This window comes from Zingiber officinale, chromosome 1B (assembly GCF_018446385.1).
Source record: "Zingiber officinale cultivar Zhangliang chromosome 1B, Zo_v1.1, whole genome shotgun sequence".
NCBI lineage: Eukaryota > Viridiplantae > Streptophyta > Magnoliopsida > Zingiberales > Zingiberaceae > Zingiber > Zingiber officinale.
The window spans coordinates 42,040,294-42,051,005 of NC_055986.1; the positions used below are offsets into that span (position 1 = coordinate 42,040,294).

Below are 10,712 nucleotides of genomic sequence, written 5' to 3' on the forward strand. Positions count from 1 at the left end.
CATGCGGCTCGACCGAGTTACAAGCGAGCTTAGCTCTCGCGCTAAGTATCTCAGACTCTCATATCGTTCAGCCGAGTTATAAACGAGCTTCGCTCTCACGTTTAGCAAGCCGATTGATCGTCTAGTGAAAGGGCTTATTCCTAACCAAGTCTCAAAGAGCGGTTAAGCTATGAGTAAACTGGCTCTCGATGTTAAGTGTGGCAACTCTCCTAGGGACCCAGGAAACCACTATGGTAGAAGGTGTTTATAGTATTGCTTGAGTAGATCGGGAAAGCTAAGCCTCGGAGGCGAAAAGAAGTGCATCCACAAAATGAGAACTTTGAGACACGGAGCGTGCATGCATTGAACCAAACTTAGAAGATTTTTACAAAGTTTCTAGGAAGCTACAAGAAACTATTAATAAACTTAATAGAAAACTACGCCAAGTCGACAATCACATTATCGGGGAGCACCTCCGAGATTTTTTGCCTTTTAATAAAGGATGGAGGAACCTCGGTAGAAAGATAGTTTTCCTCCTTTAGCTCCTGGATAGTCCCATCAATGCCATAGCCGAACAACTTGATGGTCCGGTCAATCAGCATCTGGTTGAAATCTCTTAAGCGGAGATATTCCACCTTATAGGCTTTCAAGCGATTGAACTCCTTAAATTTAGCAAGTTTGGCCTTTAGTGCTCATAGTTCGACGTCTTTCTCGTCAATTATTCTTTTGTGCTCGTCGAGCTGGAGTTCATGGCTCACTTGCTCTGTAGTACGACTAATAACTCATTTATTTGACACATCCTTTTGGTTGATATTGGGTGATTTTAAGCTAATTATATTTGTTAATTGACACATTTTAGATCGTTTATAAATTGAGAATTATTTTGAGATAAATTATATTTCTTCTCTTAATTCATGATATTATTTCTCATTATTTGCATTTGGTCTTGTAGGACATTTAAGTGAATCCAAATTGGTACATGACTAAGGGACAAACAAGTTTGGTTTAACCAACTTGGTGAAGAAGCTCAACTAAATTGATTCAACCCATCATAAGGAGTTTACCTCTCGAAATTAACTCAAGTTAAATCCTCCTCAAAAAAACCCTAATATCTCCACTCAACCAGACCCAAACTAGATTACAATCTGGTTCAACAAAGAGTATTAAACCTAAAATTTTCTGTTCATCCACGATTTCTTCTTCGCAACCCCCATACTCATCTTCTTCCTCCTTCTCAAGCTTCAAGGTCATTGTTAGAAGTTCAAGGGAGCTATTGAGTGACATTTGTGCAGCTGGAATCTCGTCGTCGAGGGTTTCTTCGATGAGTTTGTTGAATTCTGAACTTCACTGCATTTTTCTGCCAGATTGGTTGGACACGGTGAAGAAAACAAATCTGCTCTTCATCCATTCTCCAGTCATCATCATAGGAGTTTTATGGTGGTTTCATACATCTTTCTGATCATCCATAGCTGTGCATTCCTGCGATCAGTTCTGAAATTCAAATTCTAAAATTCTACAACTTTCAAATTCTGATTGATTTTGATTTTTCCAGCATCGAAGAGGGTTTCTTTGGTGTAGATTATTAGATTCAGATTGAATCCAAGTTTAGGAGCTATCTTCCTCTTCTTCCATAATTTCAAAGTAGAGAGTTTCTTCTTTGGCCTTTTATATGACGACAAGAAGTGTGGTTTTGTGAAGTTGATGGTGTTTGAGTGTGGATAATTTAGATTTCAATTCTGCAATTTCTATATTTTTGCAGCTTCATTTCTGCAGTCCTTGTTCTTAAATTTCTTGTTTCTTCAATTCGAAACTATGTAGTTTAGATTCTATAGTTTTGTTTCTAAAAGTTCAACTTTGTTTTATTGCATTCTCTTTACTGCTTTTTAATTCTTAGTTCTAATTTCTGCATTACTTTTTGATTTTCGAATAGTTCTTGTTGCATTTGGTTAGTTAGATTCTTGATCCTAAGTGTTCTTAGTGTCTTTCAAATTTTGGTTAGTAAGTGTAGACGTTAATTTCGTTCTGTGTAGCTCAGTTTCTTGTTAATGCTCGAGCATCTATAGTTAGTTGATTCATGTTGAGTTGTAGTTGTAATCAGGATTAGTTCCTTGTTTTAGTTCAAAATTTATGTAGTTGCAATTTAGTTTCCCTCTACTTGCACTAAATAACCCCCATTAAAACCTAAAAAATAGTTCTAAGTCTAATACAAACATTTTATTATTAGTTCCTTGAGAGATTCGACTCGGGCTTTATGCTTTACCACCGTGTGTAGTTAAGGGGTTTAAATTCATTATAAATTATTAATTTTAAGGTCACTCGTGACACTCAATTTGGACCTTATCAACGGCCCACTTTCTCCGTGGCCAGGTTCACCTCCACCTCCTCCAAGTTCTTCGCCAGGGCTTGAGCCTCCTTTTTCTTGATGTCAAGGTCTTTGATGACCCTAAGCTTCCGAGCATTCATCGAGCTGATCTTCGCCTCAAAATTGTGGGCTAGTTTCCTAAGCTTCTCTAGCTCGACAGTTTGATCATGATCTTTGTCCTTCTCCATGGTCAAGACCCACTCGGATCCAAGGAGATTCTCAGATTGCTTCTCCAAGTCTTCCTTTAATTGTGTCACTTCTGTAGTTAAGCGTTCAATCAAGACTTGAGAAGCGCCCATGACCCCGCCCGCAGTTTGTGCCTGCTTGAGCTCGTGGTCTAATTGGGTCACCGTTTGGCAGAGAGCTAGGTCGTCCATTCAAAAATGCTACACAAAGAAAGTGGTTAGGTCAAGTCGAGTAGAAGATATAATCGTTCAAAATAGTATACAAACTTACTCCCGTAGAATTTTGGTTGAATCGATCAGCCAACTCATCTGGAGGGATGGTCGCTGCCCTGGCTCTGGCTTCCACCCAGGTCAAGTGCGCATGACTCTTTTGGATCAAGGTAACGCCACTCATCTGTTGGCAATCTAAGGAAGATAGAGGTTGCACAACGATTGTGTCGGACGACAGCTCGAAGAGGGAAGGAGTTCGGTCAGAGGATGAGGGAGTCGGCCAGCCAGTTGCTCTCTTAGGAGAAGAGCAGTGGAGCGTTCACCGCTTTCTGAAGGTGGTCGATGTGTAGACGTGATAGCTGAGGTTTGGGGGATAAAAGTCATCGAGCGGGCGATAGCTTCCGTTCGGAGCCTCTGGCGGTATTGGCACTAAATCAACGGCTCCGCAGAAGTCGTTGACTCTGAAAGCACCACTATGAGCACCAAGGAGGGCCACTGGGAGGTAGCTCGCCAGTGTCAGTAGTAGCATCGCTCCCTGCTGCTCTACTAGCTTCTCCTTCGCCGATCTATGCTTCTGAGGTCCTGATCGAAAATAATCCATGCGTCTCTAGCTCCACAACTCCACGAGCTTCTAGCTCTTCATAAGTTAACTTAGTGGAGCCACCAAGTAAAGCCCTAAACATCACTATTGCTGCAAAAGAGAAGAAAAAATCAGTTAAACCCAAAAATAAGGGAAGGAAAAGTTGCTCACCAAAAGTGCAGGGCACCCGAGCACGGACGGGACTCACCTAAACATATACAAAACACCCTCCAGCAGTAGTTTGTGCATGATATTTTAGGGGGGGGGGGCAATTACGTTGCATCTTGAAGATAGGTCAGCTCCCACCGATATCTTCCCAGCTCAGGAGAGTTAGGTAGCTGCATCTGGCTACTAGTCGGGAAGGCAACCCGACCGGAAAGTTGAACGTAGAAGTAGTGGGACTTCCAACCTTTGTTGGAGGAGGGCATTTTATCGAAGTACATGGCATCAACCCCAGGCTTGGAAGAGGAAGACGCCCAATTCGAACTGCTTAGGATAATAAAAATAATAGAAAATATGAGGATTAAGAAGAATCATATACAAGCAGAACAGTATCACTACTCCGTACAATAGCCTAAAGGAGTTAGACACTAGTTGGTGCAACGGAATATGAAAATATCTACAAACTTTATTGAAGAAATGATGGATTGAGAAACGGAGGTCAGCGTAAAACTGATCCTTGAATAAAGTTAGAAACCCTTTAGGAGGGGTGTGGGGGCGATCCTAGGCAGATGGCATGGCAAGTTTGTAGTCAGGAGGGATATGGTAGGACATGGTCATTTGATCCATTTCATCGCCATTAAAATCTGACGAAGTGGAGGTGTACTACAGTCCGAGGATAGTCGAAGGGGGAGAAGGAGAATGGGCCATAGGGAGAAAGATGAAGATCGAAAATCAAAAGTGAAAAGGAGAAAGAACTTACTGGATGAAAATCGCCAACGACGAGAAGCAGACGAAGACGAAGACGAAGACGAAGACGAAGACAAAGGCAAGGAAGAGAGCAATGTTGTGTAGATGAGAGCGGAGGGTTTAAAAACCTTGCGGTTGATTATTCAATGTCGTCCGATCAAGGGTTTAGAAAAATGATACTTGATATGGTCTATCCCAATTCAAAAAGGTAATTACCGTATCAAATCCTAATAGTAGTCTGTCACATTAAACATTCGGCGATACAAAAGTGTGGCACATGACTTTTAATCACAGGCGACATTAATGAGGAATGAAAATGATCAACAAAAGCATGATTAAAAAACATGCTCGACATGTTTTGCATTAATGTTAAATGATTTGAGTGATTTCCAAGAAATCAGGATAACATCAGCAGCAATTAAAAGATGCTATGAGTATAGGAGACCACTCGGGAAAAAGAGCAAAAAGGGATAGCAAGTGTCACCGACATTCGATCTAAGCGACGTCAATCTCAGAGCCTCCTGATCAGGAAGAAATAAGTTTCCTTAGGACCTGTAAGGGCAATAATTGTTCAAACCGAGCGGCGACTCAGACAGCAAAGCGCCTAGTTAAGAAGGATAGTTGTGAAAAATATTATTATCCAATCAGTCGGACTTACAACCTCCTTTGACTAGACTTGAGGGGAAGACTTGTGATACGGTGATAAAGATAGATCACCCAAAAAGTGGGTCAAAGCAGCAAAGACCGATTGGTGTAGAGGTCAAAGTCACAAAGTCGAACGAACCTGAAGACTACAGACCGGGCAATGTTGGCCAAGCGTGATCATAACACCCGATCGGACACAAAGGGACGACCAAACCATCCAATCAACCGTTCTCCGTAACTTACAAATGAGATTGAGAGTCAAATACTAAGTTACCTGGCCCACCGTCTTTGCCGATCGGACAATCTAGGTCAATCGGACATAGTGTGCCTCCTGGACAACATGGAAGTCGGGGGAAGAACAAGTTAGTAGCTACATTCTAGATGGTCGAGCCGACAACATATCAGCCGAGTGGCCATCCATCGGCCTATAACAGAACTTAAATACCTATCCTACCTTATCCTTTTGGAAGTTTATGCCGAAAAGAATAGAGTATCCCGCCACTAAATCGTCCTTTAAAAACTTCCAACCTATCAATTCAACAATTTGCAGGCTCATTTATGGAAAAGTGATAAAGATACTTTATAGTTTGTTACTTTTTAGGAAAATTTTGAGAAATGTATTAATATTTTGAGATATGTACATAACACAATAATGACATTATAAAAGAGGTCTCCATTTATGATATTTCTTACTTATACACATCATTTGCTATAGTTTACTAATTTCATCTCTAAAACCAACCACTGATTTAAAAGTTAGAGTACTAACATCAAAAATCTCTTCCCTCATCTAAAAATTGGAGTACTAACATCAAAAGTCTTTTCCCTAATCTGACACAGACACTCTTTATATTACAAAATATCATGAAATCTTCATTGAATCAACAATAAAGCCACATCCTAACTCACTACGATTTCTGAGAGAATGAATATTCATAATTACGTTGTCTTATCTTTTATATACTACATTATCTACATAAATATATTCAAACTTACTTCCGTTTTGCATCACCTTCTAATCATTACCTGATTAGTTTGATGGATGACTCGATATAATTGATCTGAGCATTTTGTCATCGTCTTATATATTTTATATTATGGACGTTCCAAGTGAGATTGCAAACTCATTGCCTTCGAAGTGGGTTAGTGAAGACTTTCTACGTTGATATGCGATAGGAGTAAAGTTTCCAAGTCATATTAAATAACGTGAACATTGTTCTCATTTGTTTATTATTTTCTGTTTGTATACCTGAACAATCAAATACACAAGTACTTCATATAAATAAACTATTTAATTTGCCTTTGCATTTGCAAAATAATAATAATAATACTAATCTTAGATATCCGTTCTTATGATTGGAATAATCCTAGAAGTCAGCAATTTCAAAAAGATGAATATTGAAAGGCAATTCAAAATCATAAAATTTTCAAACTCTGAGTAATGTATTTTGGACGAGATTTAAACTCAATTTGCTTAAGGAGTCCGTCCTAATTTTTATCATCGCACCAAAGTCCCGAGAGTAATTCACATCTTTCTCCGCTAGACAAAGTGAACCAGAGCTATCCTAATAGGAATTTAAATGTCACACTCCCATTAGAATGCGCACACTGCTTTTAACAAGTATCTTACGAGATATCATCAAACTACTCTCAATAAGAGCATTTAAAATTTATCGACCTAACTAAAATTTCTTTTAATTTGAAATGCTGGAGTTTGGTGTTAGTTTAGATGTTTCTCTGCTTTCAAACATCTCAATCAAATCATTTTTATTTAAAATATAAAAACTCTCATTTTTATATAAAAGCTCACTTAAAAATAGAGGGCCGTTAAAAAAACATTTAAATATTAAAATTTTAAATGTAATAAATAATTAACCATATATCAACACATAGTAATCATAACACTCATAATTCTGACACGTTTACACCTTTTCTCCAATAACAATCGACTACATTTTATACGGTTTCAATTGAATATAAAATCTATTATTTAATTTTAAAAACTATTTTATCTTAAAGGAATATCAAATCAACAATTTTCCTTGTATATTTTTATACTCAAATCAAATTACGATTATACAGAGTTAAAGGTACATTTTTTAGGCAAATACATTATTTACAAATTTAATTTCCATAATAACTTTATTATGAAAAGACAAAAAAAATTCTTTATAAACCCTAAACTTCTTCAGCTTCCAACAGAATGCTTACCCTCATCTTCTCTTCTAAGATATTGTTTCAAAGTATATGAAAGATGAAAAGATTGCTAATGGATTTTCTTTCATAATTAAATAAATAAAACTTAATTTATCCTTCACAAATTAAAAAAAAATCGAACAAGGAAAACAGCGATCATTAGTTAGAAAAATAAAACCATAGATCTAAAACATGTGTCTAACAATCTATTTAAAATGATATATGAATTTACTCAGTGATTTGAGTCTGACATCAGGAATAATAAAAAATATCGAAAATATTAATAAGATTAACATTCGTTCAAAGTTTAAAAAGATTGAACCAAAGCTTCATAATACAAAATATTGAAACATCAATAGATTAATGCAATATAATAAAAACACGGTTACTCAAGAAAACATAGGATAGCATTCAGAATGAGTAGGAGGTTTATACTCGCTCAGAGAACAAATTCTCAGAAATGTATAAAAGATTCATCACAATGCCAGATCGTAAGACTTATTTTTTAAACAAAAATGCATATTTATCACCAAATACGAAATGAAATTCGGATAAACAGACAGAGAGAGTATTTCTCTCAAAGAAATGCCAAACCCGTCTGCAAATTGAGGGTCGTATAAAAAACAGCATGAAATAGAGTTGAAACGAGATAAACAACCATTTTTTAGCAATAAAATGTTAAAAAAAACTATTGAATTAGAAGATGAAATTGAAATAAAAAAGAATACGCAGAAAATGGATTTCTCTCAGACAAATGCCTCGATTCGTCCTCATGTTGAATGGAATGGATAAATTCGGACTCGTCATCTATCATTTATCTCATCACCAAGAAACCCAATTATCCAGAATCGATCAACAATAGAAAATAAAATATCAAGAAAAACCCCAGATCAGAAGATGAGAGGAAAAAGGCACAGACCATGTACGAGCGGCGCCGCGATGGATGCCATTGGCTTTGGGTAACATGAGAGGGTTTCGTCGCTATTTATCGAGAGAAGCTAGGGTATCCTCGTTTTTACGAAAATGCCCTTTTTTAGCTAATGGGCCAGAATTGCGGCCCAATTATGTCACTAGGCATCGGTTGAAAGAGCCCAAAATGCCTCTTGGGGCGACTGTTCTTGTTGATGCAGCGGGTCTCACGGCTTCCGCTTCACCGTTCTCACTGTCTCCTCCGCCGCCTCCGCGAGCTGTCGAAGCTCGTTACTCGCGCTGGATTGGAGCTCAGTTTTTAAGGTACATTTCCTTAAAGATCGCATCGGAATCTGTCGAACTTCCCGATTCGAAAAATGGCGTCTTTGGGGGTCGGATCTAGGTTTTGATCCATTTTCCAAGATCATGGTGATCGGTATCATTTTTTTCATAATGATTTACAGCAGGAAGAGAAGCGGAAGGTGATAATCGTAGATTTAGGCATTCGAATTCTGTGGTTTTTTGCATTCCCTTGTTCTCTCGATTTCAATGTTAATCTCAGATCTTGTTCAAGCTTGAGAACAATGCCGCCTTTTTCATGAACTCGCCATTTCTCTCACAGTCGATCTGAATTTCTAGTGCCATTTTGTGTACAATCAATTCGTTCCCTTGCTCTTCGACTGAAACGAGCAATCATTGATTCAGATGACAGAAAGGTAAGACTTTGAATGGCCTGGATAGAGAGAAAGGTGAGAGATGCAGAAATAACAAATGATGAGGACGGAGAAGAATGGTTTAGGGTTCTTCTGATGAAGGAGATAAAGTGAAAGTTTGGCCATGGTGCGTGATTCTTAATTTCTCTTTTGACTATTCATATAAGATTATCAACGAAATTTTTTTTAATTTAGATAATTAATGATTCTTAAATAATGTTCAAAAATTTTTGAAAAATTAAGATTTTTCTTGATTTCGAGTTAAAAAAAAAAAATTATCTAAAATATCCTAAATAAGAAAAACATGTGATAAAAAAGAAAAATATAAAAAATATATAAAATAAAATAAAAAATTTTAAAAAATAAAAAAATTGTAAAAAAATATAAATTTTTTTTAAAAAAAATTAAAAATAGAAAAAATAATAAAAATAGAAAAAATAATTTTAAAAGGTAAAAAAAATTTAAAAATATATTAAAAAATTTAGAAAAAATAGAAAAAAAACATTAAAAATAGGGGAAAAATAAAAAATAAAAAAAAAGTAAAAAAAATAAAAATATAAAAAAACTTTAAAAAATTAAAAATAAACATAAAAATAAAGAAAAATATGAAAAAAAAAACGTAGAATTTAAAAAATAAGAATAATAATAATATAATGATTGATTTTGTAACTAAAGGTAATATAGTAAAATATTAAACTAGGTTATTCATTAAAATCTTCAAATAAATAAATTTTTGTTGCATTATTTAAATTGAACCAAACAACATTTAGTTATATTTTATTCCCTATAACCTTGGTTATATAATTATTTGATAATCACATAATCAAAATTATATATGATAATTTAAACTAAATGTATCCTAATGGCAACTGTAATAGACCAAGCTATAATATTAATTTATATGAGACGATAAACTATATTATTATTATTATTATTATTATTACCATCATTATCATCATTTAATTAGGGCATATTCGCGTGATCATTATCACTAAGTTGCCGACGAGGATGCAAGAATTAGTCTTCCTTGGACTTTTAATTAGATTGTTCAACCCGAATGATGTTACTCGCCTGCGTTTTGCTTTTTATATATGGTGGAGTTTATAAGAGCATTTACATCATATACCTTATTTAAAGGTTATAAATAGTTTAAAAAAATTATATTAGTGACTTTATCTATTTACTAAATATAATAAGACGAGAAAGAAAAAATAAGGAGGTTGATAAATTAATTTTTTATTTTAAATTATCTATTTTAGGTAGAAAAATTGGTATGAATGTTATAAGTATTCCATATTCTTCTGTTTTCTCTTGGAATTGTTTCAACGACACGAGATTGAGTCAAAGTTAGCGGTGGCAGAAATCGTGTTTAATGTGTGATAAAAGGTCAACGATGAGAAAATAGATCCGAATGAGATCGGCACTGGTTTATCATGTTAAACCTTTAAAAAAAACAGATACGAGTTAATTAATAATTAATAATGTTGTCCTCTTAACGCAAGTGGATATCAAATATTTAGAAGTAATATATAATCAAAATTTAATTTTAGAATATGATTAGATATTTAGTGCATATCCTTATCTAAAAATACATTATTTAAAATAAAAAAAATATTTTATTAAATTTAGATATTTATTTTTCACTCTATCGTGTATTAATTGTTTTATTTTTCTTTTTTCTATAATATTTAAGGAATAAAATTTATTTTCTAAACTAAGAAAAATATTATTTATAAATATAAAATTTAGAGAATAAATCGAAGCTGATGTAAAATTTTTTTAGTTATCCATGATGATAACAACCGGAGACATGGCAAACTCAAGATCATCATACTCAATTCTAATCAATCAACTAATGACCAAATTAGAATCAAATGAGCTGACTTATGGCTGAGCTCAACTTGAGTCATGTTTGAGTCAAGTCCAACCAACTATACCCAAAATCAAACGACTCCCACGATCGGATGTGACATGGTGATTATAATAACATCAATTACAAAAGGGCGTGTCCTTTGGTGAAGGAG

The 10,712-nt window shown here is 35.2% G+C and overlaps 1 non-coding gene across 1 annotated transcript; it reads right to left on the reverse strand.

Moving 5' to 3' along the window:
• Nucleotides 1-7,807: 7,807 nt before the first annotated feature.
• LOC121995191 lies at nt 7,808-7,897 on the reverse strand. The gene has a single exon (XR_006115852.1). It is a non-coding gene; the product is annotated as a small nucleolar RNA SNOR75 (small nucleolar RNA).
• Nucleotides 7,898-10,712: the final 2,815 nt, after the last annotated feature.